The sequence below is a fragment of the Diceros bicornis genome, chromosome 5 (assembly GCF_020826845.1).
Source record: "Diceros bicornis minor isolate mBicDic1 chromosome 5, mDicBic1.mat.cur, whole genome shotgun sequence".
Lineage (NCBI taxonomy): Eukaryota > Metazoa > Chordata > Mammalia > Perissodactyla > Rhinocerotidae > Diceros > Diceros bicornis.
In genome coordinates this window covers 12,748,974-12,773,441 of record NC_080744.1, presented here as the reverse complement: position 1 = coordinate 12,773,441, position 24,468 = coordinate 12,748,974, and the positions used below count along the sequence as shown (strand labels likewise).

General features: G+C 39.0%; 1 protein-coding gene across 1 annotated transcript in view; it reads right to left on the bottom strand.

Annotated features, from left to right (window-relative positions):
* The window catches only part of SLC25A21 (solute carrier family 25 member 21), a 458,329-nt gene that overhangs the window by 187,958 nt on the left and 245,903 nt on the right, over positions 1-24,468 (bottom strand). The gene's annotated exons all lie outside the window — the stretch shown is intronic.

Genomic DNA, 24,468 nt, shown 5'->3' with positions numbered 1-24,468 from the left:
TCTTTGTTCTTGAATCTGATTCTTTTTTTTGTGTGTGTGAGGAAGATAGCTCTGAGCTAACATCCATGCCAATCCTCCTCTTTTTGCTGAGGAAGACTGGCCCTGGGCTAACATCTGTGCCCATCTTCCTCTACTTCATATGGGACGCTGCCACAGCATGGCCTGACGCCCAGGATCAGAACCCGGGCTGCCAGCAGCAGAGTGTGCACACTTAACCACTACACCACAGGGCCAGCCCCTTGAATCTGATTCTTATATACATTTTTTTACTTATTCTAACTTAAGCTTTATTATATTAGCTAGAAGAAGATAAAGCCCTAATCCTATGAATAAGATTTATCCTGGAAATTCAGACTCATCAAATAACATTCTTATCAAGCACTGTTAAGTGCATGTCTGTGCATCTCATGAGCATAAAGGAATAAGACACTGAAAATCAGTTTACCAAAGCAAGTATGCAAAGTTTTTCCCACTGACTTGCATTAGAAAAGAAGCAAAATATTAAACACCAAATAGCACTAGTTGGTACCTCTCTTAAAAAGTTTACCATGGGGCTGGCATGGTGGCGTCGTGGTTAAGTTCACGCGCTCTGCTTCAGTGGCCTGGGTTTCACAGGTTCAGATCCTGGGCGCGGACCTATGCACCGCTTATCAAGCCATGCTGTGGCAGGCGTCCCACATACAAAGCAGAGGAAGATGGGCATGGATGTTAGCCCAGGGCCAATCTTCCTCAGCAAAAAGAGGATTGGCAACAGGTGTTAGCTTAGGGCTAATCTTCCTCACCAAAAAAAAAAAAAAAAAGTTCACCAAAAGAACCAACAATCCCAACAGCTTATTAAAACTAATAGCAGAACTTGGAGACTCTGTTCACATTTATATATACCTATTTGCCTATTTGCAAAATTGATCTAATTTCCTTTGTGCTAATGGGTATTTCCGGTAGTAAGTAGATACTAGATCAGATCATTACAGTTTTCTGGTTACTTAAAATTACTTTCTAACCTCTACTATGCACTGAAACATTCATTTTATTCAACAAGCTTACACTGCTTATCTTTTAGGCATCTGGCCTTGAGGATGGAGTCTAGTGAGGGGAACAGACACACAAAAACAAACAGCAATGCATGGGAGGAGGTGCAGTCCTCAGAGTTTATGGGAGCACAGCAGACAGAGGTCCCTGATCCAGCCTGGGGTTGGATGAGGGTGGGAAAGGGATTCGAGGCAGAAAGAAGACAGATGACATGAGCATAAAGCATGGAGGACAGACGCTGCACAGAAAAAGAAGGAAAGAGGAAAGGAGCAGTTGAGCATTGCAGTAGCGGAGGGTGGGAGGCAGGACATGGCAAGAGATGAGGCTGGAAGTGCATAGGTCAGGGTCAAGTTCATGCTCAAGCACTTGCACTTCATCTCATAGGCCACGAAGAACCAGTGAACGATATCTTCAAAAATAGCTCCTTGGTTGTTTTTTCGTATTACTAATGTATTCCATGTTCATTGAAGACATTTTGAGAAATTTTAAGCAGAAGAGTGATATTAACCTTGTTATTGTGTTCTCCCAACAATCTAATCATCTGTCCATTATCCTCCCACTGCTCCAAATCACATTTATTCACATGCAAATACATGAGCACTGATGCTCCAATCCCCTCCCCTTTGATTACCAGTAAAAGCACCATTTCTCATCACAGCATAGACGACATGGTGTCCCAAGTCTGAAGGAAGGAGTCAATGCCCATCTACGAAACTACCTACCAAATTGTGACTTGGCCGATAAGAAATGTGACTTAGTCAAATGTAATGTGTTTGGTCCAGATATCTTGATTATTCATTCATCGTTGTTTTTAATCAAAACAAGCAATTTTGTAGAATTCAAGTTAGCGATAAAATACACATAAGCAGAGATAATAGATATGCTGGAAATGATGTGCAGATTTTGATTTTAGATCAGAGTTCAGAGTTAAATCTAGATTCACCCAGGGTGGGAACACCCTGAGCCGCTTGTTGACCTCTACTGGATCATTAAGGACTGTGAGACTCTGATTATTATTTATGGAGATAACCATAAAAGTAGAATCAGATGAATCACGTCGCCATAGGCCTAGATGTGACCTCAAGAAACTGAACTGTACCGTGTACTTTTTGGCAATTCTATTACCTAGAATGAAGTCACAATCTAAATAATGGGTTAGAAGACACAGATTTCATTTATTTATTTATTTTTTGTGAGGAAGATCAGCTCTGAGCTAACATCTATTGCCAATCCTCTTCCTTTTTTTTTTTGCCCTTTTTTCTCCCCAAAGCCCCAGTAGATACTTGTATGTCATAGTTGCACATCCTTCTAGTTGCTGTATGTGGGATGCCGCCTCAGCATGGCCGGACAAGTGGTGCGTCGGTGCGCGCCTGGGATGCGAACCCGGACCGCTGGTAGCGGAGCGCGCGCACTTAACTGCTAAGCCACGGGGCAGGCCTGACACAGATTTTAATAATTTCTCTTTTCTCATAAAATTGAAAGTCTGAGATAGGAAAGAAGATGACTTTGAATATCAGAGCCCATTTAATAATTCATCCTAATTGCCAACTCAAGACACATTAATCTCAAGACAAATAAGACCGAGAAGTTGTGCTCTCTCCATCTTGGCATTTATTAAACTCATGAGCCACAGATGAACACAAAATGAAGTGGTTTAATCTCCTCTACCCATGCATTATACAAAAATTATATTGCCAACCATCAACCATAGAACCATTTTCCTCAAAAAAAAAAGTTAAAACTTTATATTTGAGAAGGAATATGAAAGAAACATTCATGATAACCTAAATAATTATAGATTGAACTAGTGCTTTTCTAATAAACTCTTTCTGGCTGTTTTTAAATTTAAATTTGGTCTTTGATCTTAAAACCAGAACAATAGACACTTTAGAGATAAAATGTCTTCAAGATATGCTTATTTTTAAATGGGTTGGACTATTTGTCTCTTCCATTCATTTTGTGGACAAAAGAAGAATCAAAACTTAACCAAATACAGTATGAAAATAATTAGAAAAACATATTAAAAAAGTACATTTCCCCCCCCAAAAATGTTATATATTAGGAAGTTCAAAATGTTCCATTTGCTATTTTCATTTGAGGCTATTGTTTATCACAATAACAAGCAAGCAAGAATTGCTATTAGACTTGTTTAAATCATACAAACGACAAATTTTATAAGGCTGGACCTTATGAAAACTAAAAAAGCCCAAAGCAGATTGATACTGTGAATTTATCATATTGTAAATGTTTTCATTGTTCCTAGATTCATGCCCCTTCAGTGAGCATGACTATTTCTGTGAGATTCAAATGAAACTGCTAATGTGACACTATCATGGCACAGAAAGGCATGGGCTAGCCTCTGAACCTACACCTTGGGATACCCCCTGAAGGCTCCCTTCTTTGAACTGGCTCAAGTACATGCCTTCACCGGAGCCAACTTTGCTGCGAAAGGATTACCACCACCCTGTCGCAAACCTTCTCCCAGCCTCTCTCTTTTCTGAGAAGGTCTCTTGCCTCGTTTAACCATACAAGTGCACTGAACATCAACCCCATCCCCATCCTCTGATACAACCTGAGCCACACCCCTTTTCCTAAGAAAAGTACAAACACTATCACGCAAAGATTAATCATGATTGGTGAAAGAACAGTTTCGTCTCCGTGTTCAATTCCCTGAGCTTTTCCTTTTCTCTGGAATGTTGTCCTCCTGTGAGGACACACACACACACACATACACTTCTTCTGAGAATCCTACTTACCTTCACATCTGAATTTGAGCAACCATTTCCCCAGCAATCCTGGGGCAGAGACTGTTAGTTGTCCCCTCATATTCAGCCCCTCTTCTTCCTGGCTTCCCAGAATAAACATTGCCTTTCTCAGCCTCTCAATGCCTTGCTGCTAGGCATTACCATGTGACCAAGTTCTGGCCGATGGGATGTAAGTAAAAGTGGTTTGAGCAACTTCTGGGAAGTCTTTTAAAGGTAGGGAGCCTGCTCCTCTCCTCCATTTTTCTCCTTCCTGCTGGTGGATTGTGGACTAGGGCTGGAGCAGCCATCTGGGACAACGAGGTGACTCTGGGCATGGAGGCCACACATAGCACAGCAACAAGACAGATGTCGTTCCTGACATCATGGAGTTCTGGTCTGTCTACCTCCAGACATTCATGTGGGAGAAAAACTTCTGTTTCCTTTAAACTACTGCTATTTGGGTTTTCTGCCACTTGTACCTGAACCTAATTCTAACCGATACGGGCTCCCACAGTACCCTGAACTTGTATTATTACACGGCACTGCAACTGTCTGTTTTCTTGTCTAAAAGCTCCGTGAGGACTGAGACTCCACCTACCTCGTTCACCTTTGCATCCCCAACACTTTGCACAATGGCTGGTGCTCAGTAAGCTCAACAAAATTCGTTGAATAAATAAATTAATGCTGATCAGGGTTACTGAACATGGCATTACGTCAGTTAAATCTCAAGATAAACTGAACTGGCAGCTACTGATTCCACATTTATTTCATTAGTTTGAGCATTATACAAATAAGCAAGTAAGGACAGAGAAATATTGGTAAAGTTATATGAAATAAAGCACAGGAAGTACTTGAATACAGAATTGCAATATTGTTAATCACGTATCTAGATGCTCAGCTGCAATGTAAATGTGAGAAGGCAGCCAAGCAATCAGCACCTAACAGATTGATAAATGATTCCTGAGAGCTGTGTGTGTGCAGGGTCTTGTGCTGGGTCCTGGGGACACAGCCTGATGCAGTATCAAGGGCTCCTGGAAGGCTGAAGGATTTCAAAGGTGGGCACAGAAGTGACACACTGAGAACGGCCTTACATGTAAAGGGAAAACACTCAGCAGAGAATAGCAATATGCATACAACTGGGTTTCAGGCCCAGTGATTTCGTGTTGCTATATACAGTGCGAAATGTTACCGTTTATATTCCGCATCAATTCTAGTCTTGCATGACTGTTTCTTTTCATCCCAACTGTCAGCCATCTTTAAGGAACTATGTCACGGTTCTCATAAAAGAATGGCAGAAAATATAGACAAATATTTTAAAAATTTTAAGTAAAATTTTAATTCATCTGTGGCTTGGGTGTGCTTTATATTTAAAATTACTTGTCCTAGGTCACAAGGCTGATTTCTATGAGGTAAAGACCATTTAAAACTTTTTAAATTTATGTGTATATATATATATATATATATATATATATATATACACACACACATATATACATATATGTATGTATCTCACCAGGAGACAGTTTCTACAATTTTCATCTACTTTGCCAATGACCACTGGTAGATATCTCATAACTCAACAATATCCTTTTTCCTTAGGGCTGGGAATAGAAAATCATATTAAACACATCACTTCCCAGAAAGGATGGGATGGTTCTTTTCATTTTGGAGACGTAAAATGCTTACAACATAAAGCAAAAGACCCATTTTTGACCCATCCCTTTACAACCGGGGCCACAGAAAAGAGACAATGGAGAGAGCACTACCACGCTGGTGGACTGACTGACTCTGGGACATACTCCACCCCTGCTAACTCCTGATGGAACCCTAAGTATTGAAACCTAGAATGCTATTGTCATTCCCATGCCTTCCTTCCCGTCCACCTCTGCCTTCACCCATGAACAGTGAGGCAATGGGCTTTAGAAACCTTTTTAGTAATAGGATGGGGGAATGTGGAAGACAAACTGGGTGACCAAAAGTAGACTTGAACATAGATTATTAAAGGACAATGTTGAGCGATCCTTCAGTTAAGGTCTTAATTCTGATTTTAACTATACATAATGTTACTATACATAATGTGTTCTAAGATACATTATTTGAGAACAGAGTATTCTAAATTTATTCTGCCTTCTTATCACTAAGTCAATTCACGGTTCCTTTCTCTATAATTCCATTACATATACCAATTATATATTACGTTTTACATTACCTATTATATTACATGACAATTCCATTACATACATCAAGAATAGCATTTATCATACCATACTATGGTTAGTAACAAACAGAAATATATAACTGTTTGCTTCTCCACAGGCTCCCTCAGCCCTGCCGGCCATTAAATATTCACCTGCAGACATTGTACTCTGGGAATGGCATCTCTCGGACTTGTGAAAACATGTAGTCAAATGCAAACCATGGGTTCTTTGAGAGGAGGGAGTATTTAACTTTATAGGCCTACTGAGTAAATAAGGTAAAATACATTGCAATTCACTCAAGAAGTTCTCTACTACACTCTCTCTCCTCGTGACCTCAGTCCAATCCATGGTTTGAATTACCATCTATATGCTAGGAACTTGCCAATATACATTCCCAGTCCAGACTTCTCTTTCAAAGTCTAGACTTAAATATCCGATTGCCTATTTGACATCTCTGGTTGGGTATGTAATAGCCATCTCAAAATTCACATGTCTAAAACTAGACTCCTGACCCTCCTCCTTACTCAAAAAACAAAATAAAAAACAAGACAAAGACCAACCTGTTTGACCTTAGAATCACCCTGGACTCCTCTTTCTCTCAAAACTCTCTTCTAACCGATCAGGAAATCCCAACTGGCTCTACTTCAAAACATATTCAGATGACTACCACCTCTCACTGCCTCTACTGCCCCTCGGGTCCAAGTCACGATCATCACTTCTCAGCTGATTAACTGCAGCACCTCATGGACAGGTGTCCCTCCATCCACCTTCGACCTCCTCCATCTGTTCTCACCCAGTGTCCTGAGTGAACCGTTTAAAATATTCGTCATTTCGTATCACTCCTCTGGTCAGCAATGGCTCTCCATTTCACTCTGAGAAAAGCCACAGGTAATCCAGGCCGGCGTTACTTCTCTCAGCAACTCTTCCTACTTCCCTCTCCCTCATTCTACTCCGGCCACACCGGCCTCTTTGCTGTTTCCCAAACTTGCCAGTACTACTTCAGCTTTCATTCCCTCCGCCTGGAATGCTCTCCCCCCAGATCTATTTGACCAACTTCCCTCACATGGTCAGTGAGTAACTTTGACCACTCTAACACAGAAGCCTACCCTTCCTTACCCCAGCACGGATAAACCTCCTCACGCCGCTCTGCTTTTTCCTTTTCCCATAATACTTATCAACTTCTAACACACCACATTATTTACTTGTTTATGGTTTCCTGATTGTTTCTCCCAGTAGAATATAAGCTTCATCAGGGCAGAGGTCTTGATACGCACTAAGTACCCAGAACGTGCCTGACACCTACTAGTTGCTCAATAAATATTTGTTGAAAGAAGAAACTAAATCATATAAAAGAATAAACCTGCTGCAATGATGCAATTCCTTTTCAGTGGTATGTAGACGAAGTTTTAAGAATTTAGTGTACAGAAGGAAAACTCAGTCATTCAAGGAATCCATGCTAATGTTAAAAATAGGAAGTAAACCTACTGATAGGTTCTGAGTCCATACTCATCCTCTAAGCAGAACAGATTATTCCAAAGGCAATTTTGATTAGTAACATTTTAAGAAGCAGAGAATATCTCAACATCTCCATGAACTGCAAAGGGATAGCAGTGCAGACAGAGAATTGAGGCATTCAAGCATCCCCAAGATGTCAGTTACAAGTAAAACCTATGTTTTCCTTTTATCAAGCCAAAAATGTTTGCATTGTGTGACAGCCCCCTTCCTTGGCATTTTCAAATTAAATCTAAGCCTTCTCTTTTGTTCTCTGAAATTCATGCTGTTCTAACCATTACCTTAAATGATTTTGTGTGACATGTTTAACTCTTTAAAATATAAAAGATTCTTTTATATTTTAAAGAGAACCACAGAGGAATAAATGGTTTCAAACTGTGCAAATTTGAAATTCAAAAATAGAACAGCTACAGACAGAACTGCTATTTTTTCATCTACTCTACTAGTCAAGCAAATCATTACAACATCCTATTTGATAGCCTGCCCAGAAAATGTGGTAGCCCTCCTGAATTACAAGCAATGTGAGACTCATAAAGGGAAATCAAATATAGTACACTTTCCCCTAGTAACAGTTAAGACGCACTACCTTCGTGGCACAGTAAATTAATATTATGCACGCTGAATTGGCTAAATAGGCAATGCAATTTGGCAGGTTTGAAAAATCTTGTTAAATGTTACGCTTTGGGGCAAGCCACAGCTTTCCTTGAAAAATCTGAAGCAAATATATTCATAGAAATTTACTATTAGCATGTATTTTTCTAAAGAAATTAACACTAAGCAATGGCTGTTAGCAGATTTCTAAAGGATGTACGGTCATTTCCTTGGTGCATGTTCCTTGCCCTCATAGAGTTTATTATTTAATTGACTTAAGAATTTAGGAAAATCTATTTCAGAGGTATAAACGTATGCATACATTATGGTCTAGAAATCATGGTAGATAGAGCACGGACAAGGGAGGAAGAAAAGTTGACGCAGAGTTTAAAAATAAGTGAGTTTTTAAAATCACACTTTGAGTGCAAAGACAGGAAAGTTTGAAAATTATTAAACTAATGAAAATCTCACTTGTAAACAAAGTTTTTATATTAATTTCTTTTTACTCAATTTCAGCTCAATGTAATATCTTTAAAATTATTGTTTGGTGTTTTAATTCAATGGAAGTTATCCTTTAATTTTTCTTTTTTGTTATTAACTCTATATTAGACCCCATGCAAGCGCCAAGTGCACTTGGGTCAGTGGCCCAATTTTCAGATGTGTTGGTCTTTTACGGAAAGTTAACTGCTCCATATAGGCCTTAACACAATCAGTAATGCAAGGAGAAACACCAGGGGAAAAATAAGCTGTAGATTAGGTCGGCAGATGGTGAAACACCTTTAGAAGTGTAGAAAATGTCTTTAAGGAGACAGAAATGTGAATAAAAAATAGAGGTATCACTTGTATTGCAGATTATATGTGCATATGATATATATACATTCAGAAAAAGTTTGCATTGTATTTTGTTTATCTAAAGTGAAAAAAAATGTTCAAGCTGACCAGCATGTCAACACCAGAAGTTTACAAAACTGCAGAGGGCCGTTGCAGGAGGGGTTGGGACTCTACGGCCTCGGGGAGGGCAGCCTGCAGAGTACCAGGATCTCTCCTCCTCTCTGCAGAAGACTCGCCCGATTCTGGGGGCTCTGTTTTCTTTCTGCTTCTCTATCAACCAGGAAGATAAAAACATTTTGCTCTTCCTCCGGATTTCTTTCCTTTTTTTAAACTGAAATCTATTTGACATATAATGTTGTGTAAATTTAACGTGTACACGTTAATTTCATACATTTATGTAATATTGTCATATGATTGCCATTGTAGCGATAATTGGCACCACTGTGATGTTACGTAGTTATCTTTTCTTTTTAGTGGTTGGAAAAATTAAGTTCTAGTCTCTTTGCAAGTTTGATAACTTCTGTAGTATTAGTCTTCCTTTCTTCTTTTATTGAGTTGCCTAAAAAGAAGGAGCCCTCTATTTGTCACAAGGGTCAGGAACAGAACTCAGTCTCTCCCTGCCCACTCCTTCAGTTATGTACTGGAGCTGGCTCCCACTGGCCAGGTGCTGTGGCTCTCTACCCAACTCTGCATTCAATGGCATCATGTTGGTAGCTTGAAACTGGCCATGGTGGGCGTATTTACACCAAGGAAAAAGGCAAAGGCAAAAATCAGAGTTTTTGTTTGTTTATTTGCTTTCCAGAGAGCCAACTGTTAAACATTTTCCAGCACAACACTGCCCAAATCTAACCACAAATTCTGCTGTCTCGCCTGTTAGGTTCAAATAACTTTAAAAGTATAGTATATGGAGAGTTTTCAATTTCCAGTCATTCTTTAACTCTGCTTGTCACAAATTTCCAAGGTGCCATAAAGTTAATCTTTCGCTTATGTTCTCTGTTCACCACAATCTAATAATAAGAATTATGATCCGGGCTGGCCTGGTGGCATAGTAGTTAAGTTCGCGTGCTCTGCTTTGGTGCCCTGGGGTTCACAGGTTCAGATCCAGGGTGCGGACCTGCATAGCGCTCATCAAGCCATGCTGTGGCAGTGTCCCACATACAAAATAGAGGAAGACTGGCACAGATGTTAGCTCAGGGACAATTTTCTGCAGCAAAAGAGGAAGACTGGCACCAGATTTAGCTCAATCTTCCTCACCAAAAAAAAAAAAAAAGAGGAATTATGATCCTACATCAGAATTTTTAAGAGATCCTAGGAATAGATAGCAAGAAAACCAACGAACCCACCAAACTACCGACCACACCAATGATTTGCCATGCTGTCGTGCAGATGCTTCTATTATCTTGACGACATGGAGATCTGGTAATGAGAGCAACCCTTAGTCATCAGACAGAAGTCCAGAAACAGGAAGAAGGCCTCAGGCAAATACGGTATCTTGCTAAGTGAAGAATTCAGATTTTTAGGTCACAAGTAGCTAGTTCTTTCTTTTCTATAAAGTCACTAATACCAATTACCATCAAAGAAAAAGCAGAATGAAATTATAATGCTTTTCTCCCTGTTCTAATTAGTATTATTTCTTGCAATTATATTATTATTCTTGATAGAGTAAAACTTATGAATTTTAAAATATTTACCAACACTGCCTTAATTAATATATAGCCAAGTTTCCTGCATTTAATTAATCACACTGATTAAATACTTGCCTCTAAGTGTTAGTTCTTAATTTTATACTTGCTGAATGACCTAGAACCATAGCTACACAAATTCTTATTTTTGAACTCTTATTCCACACCAGCCTCTGTGCCAAGCTCCCGTGAACTCCAGCTTACTGAGTAAAGTATTTTACGTAAATCCCATATACCATGTTCTTTATCAAGGTCTGGTTTGTGCGGGGAAAAAAGAAGAAAGTCGACTCTGTTTCAGGGACTCCTCTTTCACTTATGTAGGCATCCACACAGTTTAATCACACAGGATTTCTATGAAGAGTGGATTAAGCTAATCTTTATTTCCACATGAAAAAACTTGCAAGAATGAAAGTGATTGCACTTCATGTAAAATAAGTACCAGCTAAAAAACAACATTTGGATACTAAAATGTAAGACATTACATAAACACAAAGGCAGATAGATTTCATAACACAAACATTTAGTTGTAATACCATTGAATATATTACTACTTATAGAAACATTATCTAAATAATAGTCAATGTTTGATTTCAGTTAATATTCTTAAGTTACTAACGCACTAGAAACAATGTTTGCCTCCATGGCTTCCATCCCAGTGAGGATTGTGGGATGTTTCTTTGCTACTGTACAACACTAAATGTGCTTTATCTCAATTTCTAGGTGCTGGACAAGTACACATCTAGGAGGGTTTTCATTCACCAAATATTTTTTGAGTGCCTACTGTGTGCATAGTTTTCCAAGCACAGTTCTAAATGCTGGTTCTCTTCTCTTGCTTCCATTTTCTCAGGAGAATAGGAATCAAGGTAATCAACTGAGAGTGAGGATGAGGGACAGGGTGTTGGAGAGAGCAGAGAGAAAGTATGAAATAGTCATCTGTGCAAGTGAGGGAAGGAATGGACCCAGGAAAACACAGTAAGATTACTGGGTAGCATTGAGGGTCCACTTGAGGCCAGCAGTTGTGAGTTTAAAGTGTCATTTTCTATAGCCACATTCAGCTGTGTGAGTGTAGGCAGAGTAAGATTTAACCAGGATGAGTTTTGAGAGATGAATATGAGGAAGTGAGAGAGGGCAAAGGAAAGAATGTGTGCCAGGAAGTGATTATAATGGTTGACCATGGAACTTAAGCTAGGAAGGAGGGAAGTGAGGACAGATGGGGATGAGAATATGGTGGTAAGAGCAGTGGCTTATTGGTCCTGTTGGAGTCAGGATACTGGAGGAGACAGCTGGAAAGATAAGAGATGGAGCTAGCATTGAGATAATGACTAAGTCCCATTTTTATTGGGTTTTGGATTTTTTTCTCTGTATCCTCAGTGTCTAGAACAAGGTATGGCATATCATCTATATACTGAATAAAAGTGTGGAATGAGCAAAACTTTGATCCTATAATTGAGTAATACCAAGTATGTGAAGAACAGCTAAATTGATGGATAGAACATTCAACACTCTCTGACCTAGATTCAGCAGATATTCTCCTTGTTTTGATTTGGTTTTCAAGGTTCCTTTGAGTTTATGGTTTGACAAATATTTAACTAAGATCCTATAATGACCAGAATGTGTACACCTTAAGATATTAATATATTTAATAGCCAACGTACATCATACAGAAATGTAGAAAATTTGAAACATCGAATAAAACAATTATACAACCAAATACAGGCCTCCAAAGATGGGTTATTTAAGAACTATAACAAAACCATTTTGAAAGATTTTGAATCTACAGTATTAAGTCTTCAAAAATAAATGGACACATTCATATTCATATTCTGAGGAAAGGTTAGAAAGTAATTAATGAAACGCATATTTTAAAAGACTTAATCATCTTTTCTAGGGAAGGCAGCCCTAACTTTTTGTCAAGCAACTTAAAATGTGTCCTCACAAGAAGAATCTCTTGATGGATGAAGATTGAAACTATGACAATCTACTCTGGAATTCTACAGGGTGCCTATGAAGTCTGAAAACATAGACGAATGAACAATGTCATAAAGGGCATTGTCAGTCTTTAAAAAGATAAATTCATATTATTTATTTACCAGATTATAAATACTCTGAGGATGACTTCATAGGAGAGGCATGACTTCTATATTCACTCAAGGGCTAGATTTAGCTATCAGATAATTTTCAGATAAAGAAAAAGTGAAGAGCAATATTTCTGTTATAACTCTAAGTTCTTCATGTGCTGCTTTGATGCTACAAGGATCAATTTCTTCATTTTTCTCTTACACACTAAAGTAATATAGGGGCATGTGAAACAATGGCAGAAACCAAAAAGGTATCCATAATCCTGGGAACAACACTGGAGCTCCACCAAAATCCATTTTCTCTTTCTTACATGGTCCATGATACCTCAGAAAGATAGTGTTTCCCAGTATCTCTTGTGTATGGCCATGTGACTAAGTTCTTACCATGGGATGTGAGAGAGAGCCTAAGACTATGAGCATGCCTCTTTCACACTTAATTTCCCCTTCCCACTAACTGGAACTTCAGTGTGGTAGGATTCAATTATACCTCACAGATGACAAGACAGTGTCTCAAGGGATGGTGGAAGGAACCTGTGTCCCAGGGTGAGAGTGAGAGCTGAGATTCCAGGCTGAACTGAACTATTACCATCAGGATAGTTACAGGAAAGAGAAACGAACTTTTTGTTCTTTAAGCCACTGTACCATGGGGTCTCTTTGACAGAGCAGTTAAACTTCACCCCGGCCCATACAAAGCTCAAATCAAATAGCGCCATCACACAGTTGCTAACTACATTATGAATTCACAAATGTTACCTTTCTGAACTAAACTCAACTCACCACCAAGGAAGAAAGAGGATTCCCCTCTTTCCCAGAAAGAAGAAGAATGACACCAGGAAGTGTGCCGAGACCAGGCTGTGAGGTCACACTGGGTTCACTCAAGCTGTACCTAAGGCTTCTCTTGTCTTGGAATGGGTCTTGGAGCACTAGTAATTGAGACTTGAATTTAAGAACAAGAGATTTAAACTTGATATGGCTCAAGTTGGACCATAATACAATTATTAAAATGAGCAAAGAGTCTAAAATGCCGTTGTCTAAAAACTGAAACAATACTGTTTCTTCCATTGCAGAGTGTAATTTATTCAGTAGTTGTTTCATATAGCTTGAAAGATACTCTTAAAAGGAGGTATTTGTGTTTTAAAATGGCGTTTTCCAGGGTGAACACATATTCCTTGTTTTCTGGTTTACCTTACTAGCGAAAAGCCAGAGGAATTTGTGTGAGAGGAACAATGCTTTCTCATTCACGCAGGTAAGTCAATTCCAACAAAAATAATTTGTCAGGGCTCTTTTGGTTGTTTGAGACAAAATTCAACACAAATCTGCTTAAACACAAAAGGGGAATTTGTTGGCTCATAATTGAAATGACAGAAATGGCAGGGATGCTTGGCTCCAAAACTTTCTCTCTCCTTCCCTTGTCTGCTTGTCTCTGCTTGTCTTTATTCACTCCTGCTACAGAACTTTCCTAACACAGAGGTATACTGCCTAGAGAGCCTCCAATTCCCAACCTGTCATCTTTAAGATTCAAGAGGCAGGCAAGACTCTTCTCTGATGACTCCAACAGAAAAATCCCTGGAAGGGCTTTGATTGGCCTCACTTTGGTCACATGTGAATCCCTGGGCCAATCACTGTGGGCAGGAGGTTGTGGACATCTGATTGATAGGGCTTCGGTCACATCAGGACCCCTGGATAGAGGGCCACAGGAAAGGAATTTCAGAGTTTTAAATCTCTTTGTAACATCTTTTTCTTCATAATTTGGAAAATAAGACCGGCTTTGGAATATTTAAATAATACTCTTGCTGCTTCCTTCTCTAAATAATTGTTTTAATCCTAATTAACTGACTCCTTTTCCACATTGCTAACCATCTAATGACAGTGGTACTGGGACTAATTAATTGCACTTCATCTCAAAAAAGCACTTTCTTATAAGGAGCTCTAGTTTATAGTTTGGTTATTCTATATTCCTGTGAGGTTAGCAAACTTGGAAAGGAAATGAAATGGCTCAAGTTTTAAACATACACATACTGCATAAGATGTTATGTTAACTTGTGGATAAGGCTCTGGCTCACCTAAACTTGTCATTTATAAAGTATTTACTGTATCAGGAAAGGTGTGCAGAAATAGAGAAGACATAATCCCTGCTTGAAAGGTTTACATAATAACTCTGGAAGCCATTGCAATATGGCATCATGATTATTAAAACTGTAAACTGCTTCCTGGAGGGGCAAGCAGAGGTAACTTTGGCTGCGTGTTACAATCCACAATTCAGTTTGGCATAGCATCTTGCACAAAAGTGTATCCCAAACCACTTTACAGAAGTGAAATTTCCATGCTCAAGCCAATATATGCTATACATTACAGAACAGCTGTGTGCAAACATTGCCTCATGGAAAAAAAAAAAAAAAAAAAAACCAACCAAAGGCATTAGGTCATGAGACGAAAATCCAAAGGAGGACTTGGGAGGCAGGGACCACTAGGGCAAGAAGGAGAGAGAAGTGGAAAGAATGATAAGAAAGGAAACACGTTAATTTGCAAGATTTAGAAATGAATCTGTGATAAGTTAAAGATACATCACACACTTTTTCCCTGGAAAAAGTTGAGAGTAAGACAATCTTTTTTATGATCAAAAGGAGTAGCAGCAGAAGTTAAATAAACTGAAAATGTATGACGTGAAGGCTGACAAACTTTCAAAGTAGTGGTATAATTACACAGGATTAGTAATCTCAAAAAATATAGGAAAAAGGCAATAAAATGATGTATTTTGAGTTAACCTGAATTATGGTAAACTATTATCTAGAAAGGTTAGGGGATGAGATGTACTGTGACAGCTAACTTCATAAACCTAAACACTATAGAGGAATTGTGCATTTAAAAATAAATAGAATTTTATAAAATATATTTAATACTAAGACAAACCAACTAGACCACACACTTTTAGAATCTCGCCTGATTTTAAGAAACCATAAAATATCAATTTTTATTTTATTTTTGAGTCCTAGAAGTATCAGTTAAAAGGGCTTGTATTTAATAAATGACAAGAGAGAGTTTGCTGTACTTACACTGGATCCCTAATATAAAATCCTGCTTTTAAACCTAAATAAATTTTTTTAAATGGAAATTACTCCCAAGAATATAGAGGGATAAAAAGTTTGACTCTTTACTCAGGTTTTTTGTCATTTAAATAACAGTAAAATATTTTTAAAAATTCAAATTCTCCATTTTGGATGTTCGCTTGAAGCTCAAGTTTCTATCTCAGTTATCATCCACATAGCAAATTAGTCTTCTATAACTGTGTGCGTAACAAACATTACTCAAGCTCTGTAAACTCCAAGATAATCCATTTAACAAGGGGTTTACATGACTTATCAAATTTATGCCCTTCTTTTAAGGGGATATACTCTTGAGTATTGGAGTTTTCCACATAAAAAAGTGATTAAATCTGTATCCTGTGTAAGTTATTCACATTTGCCATCTGCTTTTTTTGTGTGTGTGTGAGGAAGATTAGCCCTGAGCTAACATCCGTTACCAATCCTCCTCTTTTTGCTGAGGAAGATTGGCCCTGAGCTAACATCCGTGCCCATCTTCCTCTACTTTACACGGGACACCGCCACAGTATGGCTTGATAAGCGGTGCATTAGGTCTGCGCCCAGGATCCGATCCTTCGAACCCCAGCCGCCGAAGCAGAGCACGTGAACTTAACCACTACGCCGCTGGGCCGGCCCCAACCTGCTCATTTTAACTTGGCAGGTATCTCATTTTATATAACACATATAACACTATGCATGAAAAGTGAAAAAATTCAATCCATAATGTGATTATTTTCCCAAATGTTTGGAAATACTGGATACTCAGTCGGGTTGTAGATGAATTTGGTATGACTGGCCTTTAAGGAACGTGGAAGATTACACAGATTATCACTGATTTCGGAAGCTTAACAAGGCTTTAGCAATGACTAATTTTATATATAGGAAAATTCCCACTAGACTGGGTATGCTTAAGGTTTTTCCTTTACCTTCTTAAATGCACAGTATTTTTTATTTTCAATTCATGGTATCTGAAAAAAAATCATTGCGTCTTAGAAGGAAAAACAACAGACTTGATTTCAGGAATTTTTGTACCATCGTATATCTTAAGAATGATGATAGAACAGTGTCAAATCCAAAGTCAGGATGCTAATCTTGGTTGAGCAGTTTCCTTTCCTGTGTGATGGAGGTAAAAACTGGCCTGACTTCAGCACTCAGCACAGTACCTGTCATATTACAAGCATGGGATAAATAGTGGCGACTCTTATTGTTGCTAATAGTATCTGTGACTCCGAGACTTCTCAGACAACTCTGAGAAGCTTTCCAGAGACGGTGGTGGTGATGAGGGTTCAGCTGCACTGCTGAGGTCATCCTCCCCAGCTCCAGCCTCATTGCAGAGTCCAGCCATCCCAGTGGTGGTGGCACAGGTGGAATTAAAGATGACTCTTCAGCCTGGGCAGGCGCCACTCTGGTGGCTGCTGTCTCAACTGTGCCCTTCTCTAAGGAGGGAAGCAACATGCAGTAGAAAAAGACACGCGTGTGTGCGCGCACATACACACACACACACACGGCTCTGAAAACCTCAGTTGGAGTTCTTATCGAGTTTCACAGATCACTTATTCCAGATGTTCTGAACCTGTGGTGGGACTCTGGAAAGAGGAAGGTGTCTATGAACTCCTAGAAATTATATGTTATTTTTTTTCAGTGTTCATTTTTATGGCAAGAGAAGACTTTCAAAAATCTCTCCAAAGATTCTGTGTTCTTATAATGACCAAGAACCACTCATTCAGCTTCAATTTCCTCTTCTACAAAATGAGGATAAAAATAGTAGTCCTCCTGGCCTCACCGGATTGTCCTGAGGACCCATTTAAATCCAGTGCGAAAGCGCACTGTAGGCCATCACCATGCAAGCATTTGCTATTCCTAATCGTGCTGCCGTCATCTTTGTATCAGTTTGTGTGAACATTTCTGGTTACATAGTGTCATCCACAAGGAACTCAAAATCTTCTATCCACTTTTTGAAAGCCACGTCACAGCTTGCTTAAGCAGTAAGCCTTGAAAAGAAGATTGAGGCACTACCTCCAGAGAATAGTCCACAGATGTGTTTTGTTCAGTTCACATAGTGTTCTTTTGAAAATGAATTGGATGTCAACATTTAGAAATCACGAGTTCTCACGTTTAAAAAATCAGATTTCCAGGCTACTTGAAAAACTGAAATATCTGGCATCCCCGAGTCACCTTCCTGCAAGGCAACAACTGGCTGGAGCTGAGTACAGGGACCTGTGCCCTCCCCGCTCCCACCCCCCCCCCCATAGTTGAATCTGGCCTCTCCTGCTTCCCTCCCTTGACTAACTTGCCACATATGTGTCCCTAGCCTATAGATGTTAATTCTAAATCTTAACTGAGTATAATCACTCTGCTTTGAAAATATGTAAAATGAAGTGTCACCTCCCCCTCTTTTTGTTCTTAGAAAGTTCTTTCAAACTTCAAATATAGAATGGTTAGAATAAACATTCAGGCAATTGAGGACAAAGTATCTATATTTTTCACATACATTGCTTTTCCAATTAGAGAATTCTTGTCCTTTGAAAGAACATCCTCTAACAGGAATATTGATGGGCAAGACCCACAACACGATGATAAGATCCCAGAAAGAGGCAAGTGATGTGACTCGGGGAAAGCCAGTGGGAAGTCCTGACCTGACTCATGATTTGACCCTGCACACAGGTCAGTAGGTATGGAGAAATAAACGGACTGCTAACATATCATTTGAGAGATCTTGAAATGAATCAGCAACTCAAAGGCCTCCTAGTTTTTTGTTTTTTTCTTTATAATTTTATTTATTTATTTATTTTCCCCCCAAAGCCCCAGTAGATAGTTGTATGTCGTAGTTGCACATCCTTCTAGTTGCTAAAGGCCTCCTAGTTTTGTTCTGAGCAAAAATATCACTTTTAAGGATAAGAAAATTATGAAACATAGAATGGCGTTTCTTTCCTTTAATTTTCATAGGTTACAAGAGATTTCAGATGGCTGACTTTTCTCTGGAACTTACGAGGAGGAAGAGCCACCATGAAAATTCAAAATGCGTGATCAAAAATTAAGGATTGGGATGTTCTTGATCTTCTCTATTTTGAATCAAATGTTCTCTCATGTTATTAAGGGCCTCCAAATAATGAGTTGGCTGCTATGGATTATAATAAAGAAAAAAAATGACACAAGGAAATCCATTTAGACATAATCAGAATTGACTCCCTTCCAAACGGTTCTTAAACACTAGTCCAAGATTATTTGGTCTAAAGAACACTCTTTATTTTTTTAAAATTGGTGATATTGGCATTGAAATTTTGATTCAAAAGAAGACTATACTAATTACCCAGACCTGTGAAAGATTTCAAGATTTACACAGTCATTACCAAACTGAAATTTATGCTGGATCATGTACTTTAGTAAATGCTTCAGCAAAAGCAATGTGGTGTAACAGAGGCCATCCATTTGCGCAGTATAGCCTATAGGAAGTTTTTCTAAGCCTAATTGCAGGGGCCATTTGGGTTGGAGCGAGGTGGAACTGTAAATCTGCCATTCTTAGAGGGCCAACGTTCTCAATGCATATTGAACCAATATTCCTGCTATGAAACTGTGTAAGCTAGATTCTGTGCCACTGTAGTAAAATGCCCCTCAATAAACCTGTTTTCACAAGAAGTTTGCCCACTCATGCGTCCCAAAGCTGTTGTAATCTTCATTGTTGAGGTTGATCTAACAGCGGGGACATTATTCTATTCCTTGACATGTTTAAAGTTCTCTAATGAATAAAGCTAACAGCTTATGGCTGCTTCGACTGTCACTTGATTACCCCGGAGGGATTTCTTTTCTTTCTTTTTTTGTTTTTGACTTTAAAATTGGCCTCCTAGTTTGTTTTTAACTACCTTGTGCACAGAGGTCTAAAAGGGGAAAGCAGATCAAAGATCAGCGCACAACATAAAAAGCAGCTGTAGTTAATTAAAGGCAAATGAAGGACATCTGACCAGATTCTTTATGAGCCGCCCTGTCACACATTCAACAGTCTATAATCTCTGTGACCTTGTCCCTTGCTCCTGAACTGTCGCCAAACCTGAGAAATGGATATGTCTCAAGTTATATACGAATGGAAAAGGGAGGAATGTTCAGGGTGTGGCTTAAGAAAGAGGAAGTGGTGTGGAAGAAGAACGTAATGAAAGTGGAGTGACCAGGGACGTGCAGAAGTCACGGGGAGTCTCCATTGAAAAGCAGTGAGTTTTCTCCCACATTGAAAATAAAGTGGTTTGTTATAAAGAGCTAGGAGATAATCAGATTATAAAAGGTAACATTGGGGGGTGAAACGCAATACTTATTCTGCTATGATATGAAAGAAAATAAACTAAGAATCCACTATTTGAATTTTTAAAAAATTTACAATTGTTCCTATTTTTTTAAATGTTATTAAAATAAACCACTTAAGTAAAAACAATTAATAACTTTTTGTAACTTTAAAAGCAATACATGTGCATTCTAAATACTCAAAAAATCCCAGAGAGACACAAGGAAGAAAATAAAATTCCCCCAAAACCAGCCTCTGTTAAGATTTATATTTAAATCAAGAGAAAAATTTTGAGTATGTACTACCAAAAATACCAGTGAAGTTGCACGATGCCTATGTTTGTTGATGGCCAAGATGACTACAAAGCATGGATGATGGAGCAAAAGGTCTGGGTTCTGGCACGTCATTAAGCTCTACCAGCACCAGGGAAACGGCTGTCAGGGTCTGCACTGGTCCCTTAAGAATGCATCTTCAGCATGGGTAGAAGAAAAGCCACTGCATCGTCTCTAATCCCCAAAGCGATTGGACAGCTTCTGTGTCTGCCTGGTAGCTTACTCAGTGTACGCCCAGAATGGCACACTCCAGGCCCCGACTTCCACTTCCTCCAGACTGGAGACCGAGGATCATCGGGGAAAATGCCTCCTTCCCAGGATTGTGCAAGGAAATAGGGGATTATATCTCTAGGAATGTTTTGGAAGTTGCAAAGTATTAACTATTTATTAACTATTATTAGCAGTAATTGGGGTGCTGTGGAGGACACTCAAAATGAATAAGGACCTACATTCAAGGAATTTTATCATGTACCGGGAGGTACAATATATAGACAAATAGAATGTTAATTAAAATTTGAAAATAAGTTCAACTCTACAATGCAAGCAGTGTGGCAGGTAATGATCAAATTAACTGTAAAAATCTGAGAAGGGCCGATACAGTACAGTACAGGTTTTTGGTTTGCTTATTTCTTTGTGTTTTTTTTTTTGTACCCATAGTTTTCTTCACATTTTATATGTAAGGATATTAAGACCTAGAGAGGTTGTGTGAATTACTCAGAATTAAACAGGAAACAGCAGAACAAACAGAGGGAACTAAGAACAGAAACCAGGTTTCTTCACTCCAGGCCGAGAACTTTCTCCCCCTAAACTGCCATCTTCACTGCACCAATGGTGGTCTAACAAAAGTGGTGGGCCCACTTGGAGAAGGAATGGTGAGGGCAGGTTATGAAGGCCTTTATGAGTTGGAGAGCAGAGGCAAGAAATGATGTAAATAGGAGGCCATGGGAGTGGTGTTGGCGTCCGTATTCAGCGATTTGCTAGAAGGACTCACAGGATTCAGCATAATGTTGCCCTCACAGGAAAAGGGTACAAAGCAAAATTAGCAAAGGAAAAGGCATGCGGGGTGAAGACATGGGGAAACCAGCCGCGAGCTTCCAAGGGGAGTCACACAGGATGCACTTAATTCCTCCAGCAACAAACTGTGACAACACATGTGAAATGTTGTCTACCTGGGAAGCTTATTAGAGACTCAGTGCCCAGGAGTTGCTTACTAATTTCTAAGCAAACGTATCAGAACTAGCCAACACAAGTGAGTGCTATCCTTTTCAAAGTCATCATCTTCTCCATCTACAAACATATTCAAAAGGTATTGTCATTGTTTAAAATATTTTTTGACTTTATGGTATTCCCTTGAGCCTGTGGTAAGTAATTTTTTAAAATGTAAATTTAGAAGATAGTTTCAGTTTCTGGAAAAAACCAAGCATCAGATGGAACCAAGAGTGCTGAATACAGGAGCTGATCAGACTGGATCATACCACCTTAAATAGCAAAAGAAATGTGGCCACGGAATAATGAAATTGATCATTGTATATAAGAAAAATTATTTCTGAAGAATATTCCAAGAGGGTGTCCAAAAAATATTTTGATGAAGGGAACGCCCTGAAATAAAGTGTTAGTTAAAAGGGCAATATTCAATCGAGTGAATAAATTCTGATTTCTTCTTCATCAAAAAAATACTGGTTCCTTTATATTCACACTTTGTAATTGCACAGGACTCCAGAGGACGGAGTCTTGGGGAAGCTTTACAGTCTAATTTAGATTTGATTTGTTATTGAAGGATAGACAAGATATGGTTGGGAGAACAGACAAAGAGAGAATTTCAGGGAGGTGGAATGATGTGTAAAAAATGATGGTGGAACAGAGGACTTTTAGGGCAGTAAAACTATTCCTTATTATACTATAATGTGGATACATGTCATTACACATTTGTCAAAACCTACGGAACGTACATCACCAAGAGTGAACCCTAATGTAAACTATGGACTTTGGGTGATAATGATGTGTCAATGTAGGTTCATTTACTGTAACAAATGTACTGCTCTGCTGGGGGATGTTGATAGTGGGAGGTATTGTGTGTGCGTAGGGGCAGAGGGGATATGGGAACCCTCTGTACTTTCTCCTCATTTATACCCTAAAAAATAAAGTCTATTTAAAAAAACAAAAATAATAATGGGAAAGCACGAGGCATTGATGTGGAATGGGAGGAAAAAAGAATTAGAAAGCATTCCAGGCAAAGGATAAAAGACTATAAATGAGAGAAGAAGGCAAAGTTCCAGGAAATGAAAGGATTTCAGTATGCACAGTGCCATCCAACAGAACTTTCTGCAGTGACGGATCTGTGCTGTCCAATATGGTAGCCACTAGACTTATGTGGCTACTGAGCACATGAAATGTGGCAAGTATGACTGAAGAAATGACATTTTGTTTTTATTTACTTTTAATTAACGTAAATCTAAATAGCCATATATGGGTAGTAGATACCATATTGGATAGTGCAAGATAGAGCATGGAGTGGGGGTCCTGTGAAATAGGGATGGAGAGTTATGTAGGAGATAGCTAGATACTGGAAGATCTTCCAGCTACGTAAAGAGATTAAATTTATCCCAAGGAACATGAGAAGCCAATGACAAGATTTAAGAGGGAGAGTAACTAACATGATCAATTTATTTGCTTTTTGGCCTAAAGCTGTAGTGAAAGGAATGGATTAGAGTTGGGATGACGGTTTACCTGGAGGCAGAGGTGCCAGGGAAAAAGGTATTTATCCAGGCAAGAGATGTCATGACCCAAAAGGGTAGAAATAGAGGAATTTGTGGGACACCAGGGAGGCGGAGGAAAGGACGGATTGGCTGTTAGGAATGAGGGAGTTAGAGGGATGGATATTTGAGGCTTGAGAATGGTAGATGGTGGTGTCATACACTGAAGAACAGGTCTGAGGAGATTACGAGTCCAGTTAGGGACACATTGAGTGTGAGGGGCTCGCTGGGCATCCAAATGGGATGATACAAATTTGGGAGCCATGTACATGTGGAAGGCCACTGAAGCCATGGGAGATCCCATGGAGACCATCCAGGGCAAGTCTGAAAGTGAGAAGAGGGCCTAGGACACCCTGAAGAACACCAATACCCTGACATGATTCTTCTGCTTTTAAGTCAGTTTCATATTCATTCTTGCCTGTTGTAGCAAGCCATGTTAATGTGCACTCATTGTCTTTTAAATAAAAACCCCAGGCTCACAGTCTCAGCTCCCAACAGCTCTCTCTCAACTGGCAAGTATTTGGGATTCTCTCCCAGCCCATCCTCATTTTTGGGACACATTGACATATGAAAAGTATTATTCTAAATTCAGTTTTTTCCATTCAGGACACAATGTCAGATAAAACAGTGAACTCTGATGCAAAAAAATGAAATTACTGGTGACAGAGACTATATTAGTGAGGCATGTTTTAAAAGAAGTTAATGAGAACACAGTCATCAAAAAACAATCCACAAGTGTTTCTCTCTCCTGTAAATTGATTACCAAACAAATGTCCAGTGCCCTTCCTACATCTGGCGAGCCAACAGATAAACTACCAACAACAAATCACATCACGAAACAAGGGAATATACTGACTTTTAAAAGTGGAAGTATAATACAACTCTCCTAGCAAAATACAAACAATCAAGGTATGGAGGAGCTACTCTCAATTATTTTGGTGTATCAAACTGTCAAATGCTCTTATTTGGGGAAGCATAGCTAATAAATTAACTGAGCTTTTACTTATTGCACCTTAAATATTCATAAAAACTAGCAGGCAATGCAAGTATAAGTCTAGGGAGCATTATGGATCATTCTTATTTCAAGAACCCAACAGACATTTCTCCATAAATAGATTATGCATAGATCCTGTGTTGGGTCATTCTTTCATTTAACAACCTTTTATTAAGCATTTACTAAGTATCAAAGTATAAAGGATTTTGAGCATTATGTTGAGCAGTTTGGAATTTATGAGTATGAAAAAAGAAGGATCAAAGTGTTGGGAGACAAGATATGGTGTGGTAGTGACAGGATCTCATCTGTTTTTGAAAAGAGAACACTAGCAGCAGAATTAGAGTGCAGAGAGACTGGATCCTTGAGCTCAGTTA